The sequence below is a fragment of the Fukomys damarensis genome, unplaced genomic scaffold (assembly GCF_012274545.1).
Source record: "Fukomys damarensis isolate Sample0158 unplaced genomic scaffold, DMR_v1.0_HiC HiC_scaffold_21, whole genome shotgun sequence".
NCBI classification, from domain to species: Eukaryota; Metazoa; Chordata; class Mammalia; order Rodentia; family Bathyergidae; genus Fukomys; species Fukomys damarensis.
In genome coordinates this window covers 41,635,529-41,646,624 of record NW_022900933.1, presented here as the reverse complement: position 1 = coordinate 41,646,624, position 11,096 = coordinate 41,635,529, and the positions used below count along the sequence as shown (strand labels likewise).

General features: G+C 45.7%; 1 protein-coding gene across 1 annotated transcript in view; it reads left to right on the top strand.

The window, feature by feature from the left end:
• The first annotated feature begins 6 nt into the window (after positions 1-6).
• Brf1 (BRF1 RNA polymerase III transcription initiation factor subunit) overlaps positions 7-11,096 on the top strand; it is a 67,286-nt gene continuing 56,196 nt past the window's right edge. Inside the window, exons 1-2 of the mRNA XM_010607352.1 lie at positions 7-130; positions 9,078-9,158. The gene's annotated coding sequence lies outside the window, so the exon portion shown is untranslated. The remainder of the gene's footprint in view (positions 131-9,077; positions 9,159-11,096) is intronic.

The window sequence follows — 11,096 nt, the reverse complement described above, 5'->3', positions numbered from 1 at the left end:
GCCGGCGGCGATGGGGTGTGCACGGCCTGCGGCTCGGTGCTGGAGGACAACATCATCGTGTCCGAGGTGCAGTTCGTGGAGAACAGCGGTGGCGGCTCGTCGGCCGTGGGCCAGTTCGTGTCGCTGGACGGTGGGTCAGCACGCGAGGGCCTGGTGGGCGGGCGCGAGTCCTCCCGGTCTCTCTGGCCCCACCCGTCCCACTTAGTCCCCCCTGAGTCACGTTTCTTTGGTCCTCTCCTGGTCCCCTGTGGTCCCCTGCAGTACCCCCGGCCCTTCTGGTCTTCTCTGATCCTACCTGGCCCTCCTGGTCCCTTGGTCCCCTGGCAGGTGGAGCTGGAGGCCACCTCACCTGCGCGCTGTCTGCGGCCCTCCGGAATCCTCGTTGCCCGCTGTGGAGTGCGGAGGGTTCTTTTTACTTTACTTTCGCAAGCCCGCGTGCTGTACATGGTCCGAAGGCAACTCCAATTTATTCACTTTTCTTTTTTTGTTGTCATATCTAGACTTCTTTGTCTAACCCTAAGTTGCCACATGTGTTTTCTTTTTTTTTAATCGAACTCGAGCCAGTGAAACCACTGAGCCAAATCCCCAGCCCCATTCCTACATGTGTTTTCTAAAAGTTTATTGTTTATGTTTTACACTTAGTTTTATTTGGTTGTTTTTATATTTTGGGGCCTAGGGCCTTGCCCCTTCTGTTGACATTTAGATCTATGTGCCGTGTGGAGTTAGCGTCTTGGAAGCTGAGGTTTGTCCTCTGAGTGTGGATGTTGTATTCAGTGCTGTTCGTTGAAAGCCTGTCCTTAATTGCCCTTGCTCCTTTGGCAGAGAGCACTGGGTGGAGGGGGACGGAACTGGATGGATCTCTTTCTTGGCCCTTCTGTTCTATACCATTTCTGTTGGCACTATTGCACTTCTTGTTTATTGTTGTTTTATATTGTCTCGAAGTCATATTGTGAGTCCTCCAGTTTTGTTCCTCCTCTTGAAAATTATTGTAGCTTTTTAGTCATTTTTCCTTTTCCTTTAACTTTAGAGTAAATTTGTGTATAGTTACAAATATTTCTCTACTAATGGAGTTGCATAAAATCTCTTGACAAGCTGGGCATGGTAGCACACACCTATAATCCTAGCACTTGGGAGGCTGAGGCAGGAAGATCCCTAAGAGTTTGAGTCCACTCTGAGCTACAAAGTGAGTACAAGGCCAGAACTATGTAGTGAGATCAAGTCTCCAAACAAACACGTCTTTTAAAATTTAGAGTGATTTTATTATGCTGATTCTTCCAGTATGTGAACACAATATTCCAATAATTTAGGTTTTCTTCAAAATATCCATCAGTGTGTTGTGGTTTTGAAGCTCCTGTGCATTTCTTACATTACTTACAGTCTGGAGCTGTTTTCCTTTCTTTCCTTCCCTTTTTTTTTTTTCTTTTGCTCTTTCTGTTAAACGTAGGAGCTCGAGCTTGCCAGGCAGGTGCTGTGCCACTGAGCTACATCCCCAGCCCCTCTAGGAGTTCCTATAATAGACTGCTTGGGATCTGTAGACACTGTAGACAGTCGTGTTGTCTAGAAATACAGACTGTTTTATCTTTGTTTTATTTCTCATTTTCACCTCAGAAGAGACCTTTTTCCCACATTCTCATTCTCCATCTTAGAGGGCAGCATTCAGTCTCTTCCATTCAGTGGAATGTTACCTGTGGGCTCCTGGTACCTGTAGTCACTCTATCAGTAAAGTTGAGGATTTCCCTTTCTTTTTCTTTTTTTTAATTTGGTACCAGGGATCGAACTTGGGACCTTGCGCTTGTGAGGCAGGCAGTGGAACCACTGAGCTAAATCCCAGGCCCAGGATTTCCCTTTCTATTCCTAGTTTGCTGAGTTTTTGTCACAAGTGGTGTTGAATTTTGTCAGATGCTTTTTCTGCATCAACTGATAGAATCAATTTTTTTTTTCTTCAGCCTGTCAGTATGGTTAATTTTCTTTATGTTCTTTTTTCTTTCTGCACTGCTTAGGCTCAAACCTAGTGCCTTGAGCATGCTTTAAATATTTTTCCACAGAGCCATGTGCCAGCCCTAGTGCTGCTGATGTTTAATGCTGAACCCATCTCAAGTTTCTGTAGTAAACTCACTTGGTTCCAGGGCTTATTTTTGTATCTTGCTGTTGTAGATTAAGTTTACTAATACTTCTTGATAATTTTTGCCTGTGTTCATGCAAGATAATATCTGTAGTTTTCTTTAACATTCTTATTTGCTTTTGAGGCCAAGTTAATGGTCCTTAGTCTTCTATTTTCTGACTAACCTTGAACTCATTGTGAAGCCCAGGCTGTCTTCGAACAGGCTGCCTGAGCTTCCTGAGTGCGGGGATTGCAGATATGTGCCACCACACCCACCCTGGCATGTTCATTTCTAAGCTTTGACAGTAAGGTTATAGTTGTATTCTGGTTTTGGTAGTTGACTTTGAGGAACTGATCTATTTGATCTGGTTGTTGAATTTATGCAGATAGAATTGTTGGTGGCATTCCTGTGTCCTTGAATGCATGCAGGGTCTGTAGTAACAACCCTTTTTCCTTTCTGATGTCGCAGTTTGGTGTTTTTCTTTCTCTTTGTATCTCTTAATAGAAGTTTATCAGTTTTGTTGATCTTTTTAAAGGACTGGCATTGGGTTTGAGTTTTCCCTCCTGCTCTTCTTTCCCTTTGGTCTGTGTAACACATTGTACCAATCCTTTTTCTTTTTCTCTTATTGAGTTTATTGGTACATTTTAGGTATACAGTACAGTTACATTCATTGTTGTGATCTTGTACCTTTACATGACTATACCAGTCCTTTTTCTTCATGGTTGTCATCAGGACTGCTGAGACCGTAGCTCTGTGGCACATTGCTTTTCCTTATCAAAATTGCCAAGACAGTGATGCCTGTTGGGGTGATAACACAGTAATAAAAACAGTTCAGACACAGGTCTCTGTGGGAAGGGACTGTGTTAGGTGCGTCCCAGAGCCTGGTAACAGAGCATTGCTCTTACCATGTCCCTTGGGTATAAGGGAAGATGGTACAGAGCAGGTGGAGGTGAGCTGCTGCCCACACAAAGTGATTAATCTCTGGAGAGTTGAGCAGAAGCTCAGACAGGCTCTAATGTGGCACCAAGATACCTTTCAAGGGAGAGGCAGCCTAGCACTGGTGCTGTGGGGCTGTGGGTTTGCATTCTAGCGGATGGAGGTGGTGGGGGTTGTGCCTGTGTAGGAGATATCATGGTAACTCCTGTTTCCCAGGTGCCTACCTGGCTCCCCTTTTCCTCATCAGTGTAATTGCAGTGGTGACTGTTTCTTGCACTCCAAGAAGTCTACAGTGCCCTTGTTCAGTTCACCCTCCTTCAGCTTCACCCTGAAAATGGCTCATTCTCATTGAATGGCCATTTTCCAGTTTGTAAAGACCACTTGTTTTTCCTAAGTGTTCTTGCTTAGTGATAACTGGGCTGGACACTTTGCTTAGCAGTCTGCTCGGGCATAATTAACTCAGATGTGAGGATAGGGTGACAAGTGGCCCACAGCAGAGTGTCCTGGCTGTGGGAACTGCCACACGTGCTCCAGTGCCTGGGGTCTTTCTGAGCAGAGCCTGTGTGGAAGGAACTGGTAAGCAACAAGGACTGCAGGCTTAGAGTAGCTGAATGTGGGGAGGCCAAGCTTAGGCTAGGTAGGAGGAAGGCTAAACCCCTCCACAGGTGTCTGGGCTCACCCCTGCATGTAAGGATTTGTGGGGCAAAGCAGGGCTTCTACACAGTGGCACACTCCAGTGTCTTGAAGCCCCCTGAGACATACTCTGTCAGTGGGTGGTGACACATATTCATCTTCTGCTTTCCTGGGAGCGGTCAGTGTCACTCCCGAGGATGCTTGGGAACTTGCACTCCAGGCAGCCAGTGGTGGCTGCCTCTTTAGGGTGCCTCTCCCCATGCTGGGAGCAGCAAACCTTCTGGTAGGGTTAGGAGCATTTCTTGTGGTTACTATCATCAAAAAAATTACTTTTTCTTTTTGCCATACTGGAACCCAGAATTGAACATGCTAGGCAATTGCTCTACTATTGAGCTACACCTTTAGCCCTATAATCAGAAGCTTTAATGACTACAGTCTCAGCTCTTTAAGTCAAAGGTTCCCAATCCCCAGGCCATGGACCAGTAGCAACAGTGGCCTCTTAGGAACTAGGCCACACAGCAGGTGGGTGGTAGATGAGGCAGTGAGGCTTCATCTGTATTTACAGTCACTCCCCATCATCACATGACTTCCTGAGTTCCATGTCCTGTCAAATCAGCAGTGGCTTTAGATTTTTATAGGTCTGCAACCCTACTGTGAGCTGCACATGTGAAGGAGCCAGGTTGTATGCTCCTTAGGAGAATCTAAGGGTTTGAGGTGGAACTGAGCAGTGATGCTACTGCTGGGGAGCCGCTGCAAATACGAATGAACTTTAGCAGAGAGGTTTGACTGCACAGAGACCATAATAAATCAGTTGCTTGCAGACTCAGTGGGAAGAGGTAATTAAGCTGCATTTAGTGGTGGCTTTAAGTCAGAAGCAGACCCTTATATGGTCTGTTTGTGGCCCACCAGTTACTTTATTTCCCACTTTTGTCGGCACCTCTTTCGTGCACTGCACAGTCTCACTCACAGTTTTGGTAAGCCCACAGCTAACCCTGCCCAGAATGAGTGAAAACAAGCATCACTGGAGAGCTTCTTTGAAAGGAGGAAAAGACCCAGTGATGAGACAGCAAAATACTAAGTCTCAGCAGAAAGAAAGCTGCATTTGAAATAATCAAGACTCCTCCTTAAATTATTGCAGTAGGTGATTCACATTCTCTAAGCACAGTTGTATAATACGCAGTGACAGCCATAAACCTTCAAAACTGCTTTGCCACACAGAGACCATGCCCACTGCCTTAAAAGACAAGCCTTTGGAGTTTTTTTAAAAACAAAAAACAATGTGAACACAAAGAACAGAAGCAATTTTTTTTTTTTTGAGATAGGGTTGTTGTGTAGTTTGCTGTATAGTTCAGGTTGGCCTTGAACTCACAGTGATCTTAGTGCCTCAGCCTCCTAAATGTTAGGATCACAGGTGTGTACTACCAAACCTTACTGTGTAATTCAGGCTAGTCAAATTTACTATGTAGACTGGACAATCCTTCCACCCAGCCTCCTGAGTGCTTAGATTACTGGTGTGTGAACCATGCCCAGTTAGAGAGCATCATCCTTACTGGCTAGCTGCATTGCTAAAGCTAAGTCACCTTTTACTATTGATGGTGAAGAGTTGATTCTGCCTGCTGCCAAGGACATTTGTCACGGTCTTTTAGGAGAGGATGCAATTCAAAAGGTGACTTGTGTTCCTTTTTTAGCTAACACCATAACTAGATGCATTGCTGAAATAGCAGAAGATATTGAGACAGTTATTAGGTACACAATCCAGACTGATGAATCTATTGATGTTGGCAATGATGTCTGTTTTTGTGTGATGTGTTTTTAGGAGTTTGTACATGAGGATGTATCTTGGACACTTTTGTTGCTAACCTACACCACAACTGCAGAACTATTCGAATCTTTGGGTAATTACATATCATAAAAACTGAACTTGTCACTTCATGTTGGTATATGCACAAGTGTGTCCCCTTAAAAGCAATGTCACAGTGTCCACAGAAACCCCCTGGTCAAGTTAAATGAATCCAAGGTTTATTTATTTTTTGATACCAGGGATCGAACTCAGGACCTTGTCCTTGAGAGGAGATGCAGTGCCACTGAGCTAAATCCCTGGCCCGTGAATCCATGGTTTAAAAAGTTGTAGGGCTGGGGATTTGGCTCAGTGGTTCTGCCACCTGACTCACAGGTATAAGGACCTGAGTTCAATCCCCAGTACCAAATAAATAAATAAATAAGTAAATAAACAAACAAATAAATACAGTAGTTGTTTCCAAGTTGGAAGCACTGAGAGGAGTGGAGGATGGTGCTGTGCATGGATCTTTCCTAGGCAGAGGCTCCTTGGTCCCTTGTTTTGTTCTGGTCCTGGGTGTAGGACTTGTCTGCACTGAAGAGTAGCTGGCCCATGACATGCCTCTGCAGTGCAGGGCACAGCCCTCACCACCTGTTACTCCCCAAAAGAGTCTTCTCTGTGAAGCCTGGACCTGTAGATCTATCCCATTGTTTAGGAGAGGATGGACTTAGCCAGGCCTGTCTACATGGTACTTCACAGCCTGCATTGTTACAAAAAGTACCAAGAATGTTTGGAAGCAGAGCACATCTGAAGAGCAAACATTCAAAAATGGCAGTTTCAGCCAGAGATCACACTTGGACTTGCTTCTTTCTTTCTTTGGGGAGCCCACATGTATTGGTTAGGGTTTGCTAGAGGAACAGAATCAATAGAAAAACGTTTAACAAATTATGAAAGGGGATTTGTTAGATAGGCTTATAGCATCACAGGCAAGAATAGCCTACGCTGGCCATCTGCACCCAGCAGAGCCAAGGTATCTAGAAACCACTCAGTCCCAGAAGTCGGAAGCCTCAGCACCAGCCTGAGTTTGAAGCCTGGAAGCTTCCTGGAAGAGTCACTGATGTGAGTCCGTTGAAAGGTTGAAGAAGCTGGAGTCTGATGTCCACAGGCCATAGCTGCAGCATGATACCTGTTGGAGTGGGATGAAGCCTTTAAGCAGCCTGACTTCCTCTTTGATCTATCTGGCTGCAAGCTTCTTACTGGACAGTGCCACCTACAGTCAGCGAGGCTCTCCTCCTCAGCTTGCTGGCCTACATGCTAGTCATCTCTGGAAACACCCCACAGATAAAGCCCAAAGTGTACTTTATTAATCTGTTAGGCATCCCTTAGTCCATTCAAGTCGACAGTCAAGATTAACCATTGCACTGTGACCCTAAATCTTAGTGAGCAGATTGCATAAGTGCTTTTTATACCATCCATGTGTGTTTTCTATTGTGTGTGTGTGGTGGGGAAGTGAAAGTCAGGAGGTGACTCCTAGAGCAGGTATAGCCAGAACAGCTCCTGGCAGGGTAGCCTGGTGTTGGGGAGATGGACACAGCCAGTGACTTGGACTTTTCTCCATTACTCCAATAGAGTATGGGCTCTGGTTCCCTCAGTGCTTTACTGTCTCAGTGGGCCTGAGTAAGGAGAGTTCACCTTGCCTGGTACCTCAGTGCATAGACCCTCAGCCTACATGGCTGCAGGAACCCTCATCCTGAGTCCACCAACTTCATCTGTACACCTCTGACACCTAGCCATTTCATACCAGTTACAACTGTGACCAAAGGGAAGAGACAGTAGGGGGCATCTAGGGGATTAGTGCAAGAAGCTTTATTTCTGAGAAGTTACTATCTTAATTTCTGCCACAGTTGAGACTTCTAAAGGAAGGCTTGAGGTTTTGCATAATCCATTTTTGGGTCTGTTCAGATCCAAACCCTCTCTCCCCTTGGCACAGGAATACACTTAACCTGAAGTATTTTTTATGGGTGGGGAAAAATCTGGTGGAGTAAGTGATTTTGTGTGTGAAATATGAATTTGGGCTGTCTGATGCTGTGGTTCTGTCTTATTCTACCTTCTATGATGATGATGAAGCTGGATACCCCTAAGGGAGAAAGAAAATGACTAGATTTAGCAGAAATAATAATTTGTATAATTAAAGTTTATTTGAGCACAAACAAACACACAGCCCCCAAAAATAATTGGAGGGGAGCATGTGTTGGAAACAGCTATGCTGAGATGTGGTTTTTCTTGTCCAGCAACTACAAAGTATGTAGTCTTCAGTGAGCTTTCTTTTTTGGGGGTTGGGGTTTGAGACAGGGTCTCACTATGTAGTTGAGACTGATCTGGAACTCATTGTGTAGTCTAGGCTGGTCTTGAACTCACAGCGATCCTCCTGCCTCAGCCTCCCAAGTGCTGAGATTGCAGGTGTGCACCACCACACCCTGCTCCAATGAGTTTTCTTTAGCTAAAAGATTTCGAGCTACAAATTGTAGAGTTTAAAACAACCACCATGCACAAAACAAAGAAGAACAGGAGATGTTCTGTTCTGGCCTCTGCAGAAACCAGCATTAGTATACTGCTGTTTGTATCCCCCGTGTTCCTGGTCATGACCAACCAGGATGCACAGCTAGAGCAGCCTTTCTGGGCTTGGCTGCCTCTAGCCTCTTTCCTGGGCTCCCTTGTGTGGCTCCCTCTGCCTTACTTGCTCCAACCCCCATGAAAGTGTGCTGCTGGGTCCTGTGCCACCTTCTTGAAGGTGATTTTTTTGCGGCAAGAACCACATTCCAGGCACTGGTACCTGTCCAGGCTCTGAGCTGTACCAGAAAAGGTTGGGTCCTTGTATTTGGTGCTGGCTCCACTGAGAGGTGAGGCTCCTTTACAGCAGGCTAGCCAGTGTGGCTCACATCTTGATAAGTGATCCACATGTATACCTGACGTTTTCAAGGGTCAAGTCCTAGCCCTGGAGGCCTGCATGGAAAAGAGTAGTGGGCTATCCCAGGATTACTGTTTTGGGAGAATTTCAAACAGAGTGCCTGTTGGCTTATCTGAGACTACACCATACATGGAAGTTCTCACAGCCTGCAGCCTTCTTCACGAGGTGGTGCAAAAGTGGGTAGAGCCTTGGGAACTTCCTGCAGACTGGCTAGCTGTGGTTCCTCCCCTCTAGGAGCCCGTGTGGAGGAGGGAGTCCCCATGCAGGTGTGATGTTCATGGCTGGCCGGCCTGAGGCTGGCAAAGCGATGTGGGGAGAAACAAGAGAGGCCAGCCCCTCCTGTTGACCCATCCTGTGAGGCTACCTTGCTGCAGCTGTGGTGGGAGGCAGCGCTGTGTTGTCATTCTGAAGCTGGGTGTCAGCGGCCCACTAGGATTCTTAGTGTGTTAGAAGCATAGTAGGAACTTGCATTTAGGCATGGTTCATGCTCAGGGTTAGGCAGAGCAGAGGGGCTTTCTATCCAGCTTGCCAATCTTCCCTGAATACGTGCTGGGCCCTGTTTTGTTCTGAATGGGTCCTGTTTTGTTCTGTGTGCTATGAGAGGGCTATATATGGGTCTTCTCTGCTAGGCTCTGGATAACTGTCTCTTCTGTGTTTCCAGGTCCTGGCAAGACCCCAACCTTGGGCAGTGGCTTCCACGTGAACCTGGGAAAAGAGTCAAGAGCACAGACCCTGCAGAATGGTACTACCAACTGTGAAGGCCTTTGACCTTGGGGTGGGGCCCATAAGGTGGGGATAAAGGGCGAGAGCACACAAGACCTCAGCTGCTGCTTCTGGTCCTATAGCACACACCCACCCAGCCCTGGCTTTACCTTGTGGCCTACCACATCCTGCCACCTTCCAAGCCAAGCACTAGTGTGCTTCTGGGAGGAACTGCTCATTTGTCCCTTCCCCCACCATCAGAGCTGTCCTGGGCATCCTGCAGACCCTGTGGGAGCCACTCAGAGGGAAGTCCCTGGCCCCTGCCATATCTATAAATGCTCCTGGGTCTCTGTCAAGATGAGTGTAAAAACAAGAAGTTTGTAGCACGTTGATGTGGCAGTATGGTGCACTTGTCCACACCCCATGGCTGCCTTTCACAGTGTGGCATCTAACCATGAATGAGCCCATACTGACATCCATCGGCACTGCTTGAGCCCACCATGTACGTCAGGGTCACTCTGTCTGCTGTGGGTGTGAGCAAGTATGCACTGCCACGTGTCCACCACTGTGGTATCACATGCAGTCGTGTCAGGGCCTGCCATTTTGGTTTATCTGTTTGTCCCTCCATCCTGTGCCCTGCACGCCACTGCTCTACACAGTCTCCCAGGATGTCCCAGAGGCTGGTGTCACAGTGTGCGACCTTATCAGACTGGCTTCTTCTAGTTGGGAATAGGCATTCAAATTTCTGCTACATTTCTCCATAGTTTAATAGCTTTTTTTTTTTTTTTTTTTGTGCAATAATATTCTGTTGTCTTGAGATGGATCAGTTACTTTTTTTTTCCCTTTCCTTTTTTTTTTTTTTGGTGTTGGTGCTCAAGCCTAGGACTTGTGTATGCTAAGCAAACACTATGCTGAGCTGCATACCAGCCTGCATGGTTTATTTATCATTCATTTACTGAACAATGTCTTGGATGCATCTAACTCTTAGCAGTTTTTTAAAAGCTGCTATAAACATCTGTGTAGGTAAATACCGAGCATTGCAATTTGAGTGTGTATGGCTCCAGCATTCAAGTAGTTTTTCTGGATTTGGGCCCTCCCAGAATGCACTTGAAGTGCGTCAGGTTATTACTGTTTAGTGTTCATGATGTGACTATATACAGTTGTGTCTCTTTGCCTGTGGAGGGGCATGCATGGTTCCATTTTCAGCCATCTGTTTCTTGTGCGGTCCTTAGGTAGACACAGGACTCACTTTTCTTAAGACGTGCAACTGTGAATGAGATTTTTGGATTGTTACATGGTATGTACCTATCATGAGCAGTCAGGGTGAGAATCTTTTCCACAATGGCTGTAGATTTACCCTTGTTCCAGCCCACAGTGCTGAGGGCTCTGCCAGCTCTGGCTCCTTGTCACCGCTCAGCACTCACTGTGATTTGTCTGGACCACATGTGCTATGCTAGACCATCTTGTATGTGTGAAGTACTTGCTCCTCTTTTACATGTTTATTTTTTCAATTGAGTTATCTTTTTTTTTTTTGTTTTAAGAAGTCTTTTATATCTTTTGGTCTCAGGGCCTTTTTTTGTTTTTTGAGACAGGGTCTTACTATGTAGCTCAGGCTGCCCTTGAACTCACTACTGTATTTTCCTAAAAATGAGATCTAGCTGGAAACTAAGCCCTAGCATGACTTTTTAGGATGCTTGTAATAAAAGCCCTACCCCCCAAAATAAGCCCTAATTAAGATTATCAGCCATATGGATGCATCTAGTTCTGTACGTTCCAACATAATGGACATACTGAATAATAAAATAATAATAGTAATGTATAACTAAGTATAAATAATATTGACATTAATACTTATAATATAAATTGTAATTAAGAATTTGTAGGGCTGGGATTTAGCTCAGTGGTTCCAGCACCTACCTCACAAGTGCAAGGGCCTGAGTTCAATCCTCCCTGGTACCAAAAAAAAAAAAAAAAAAAA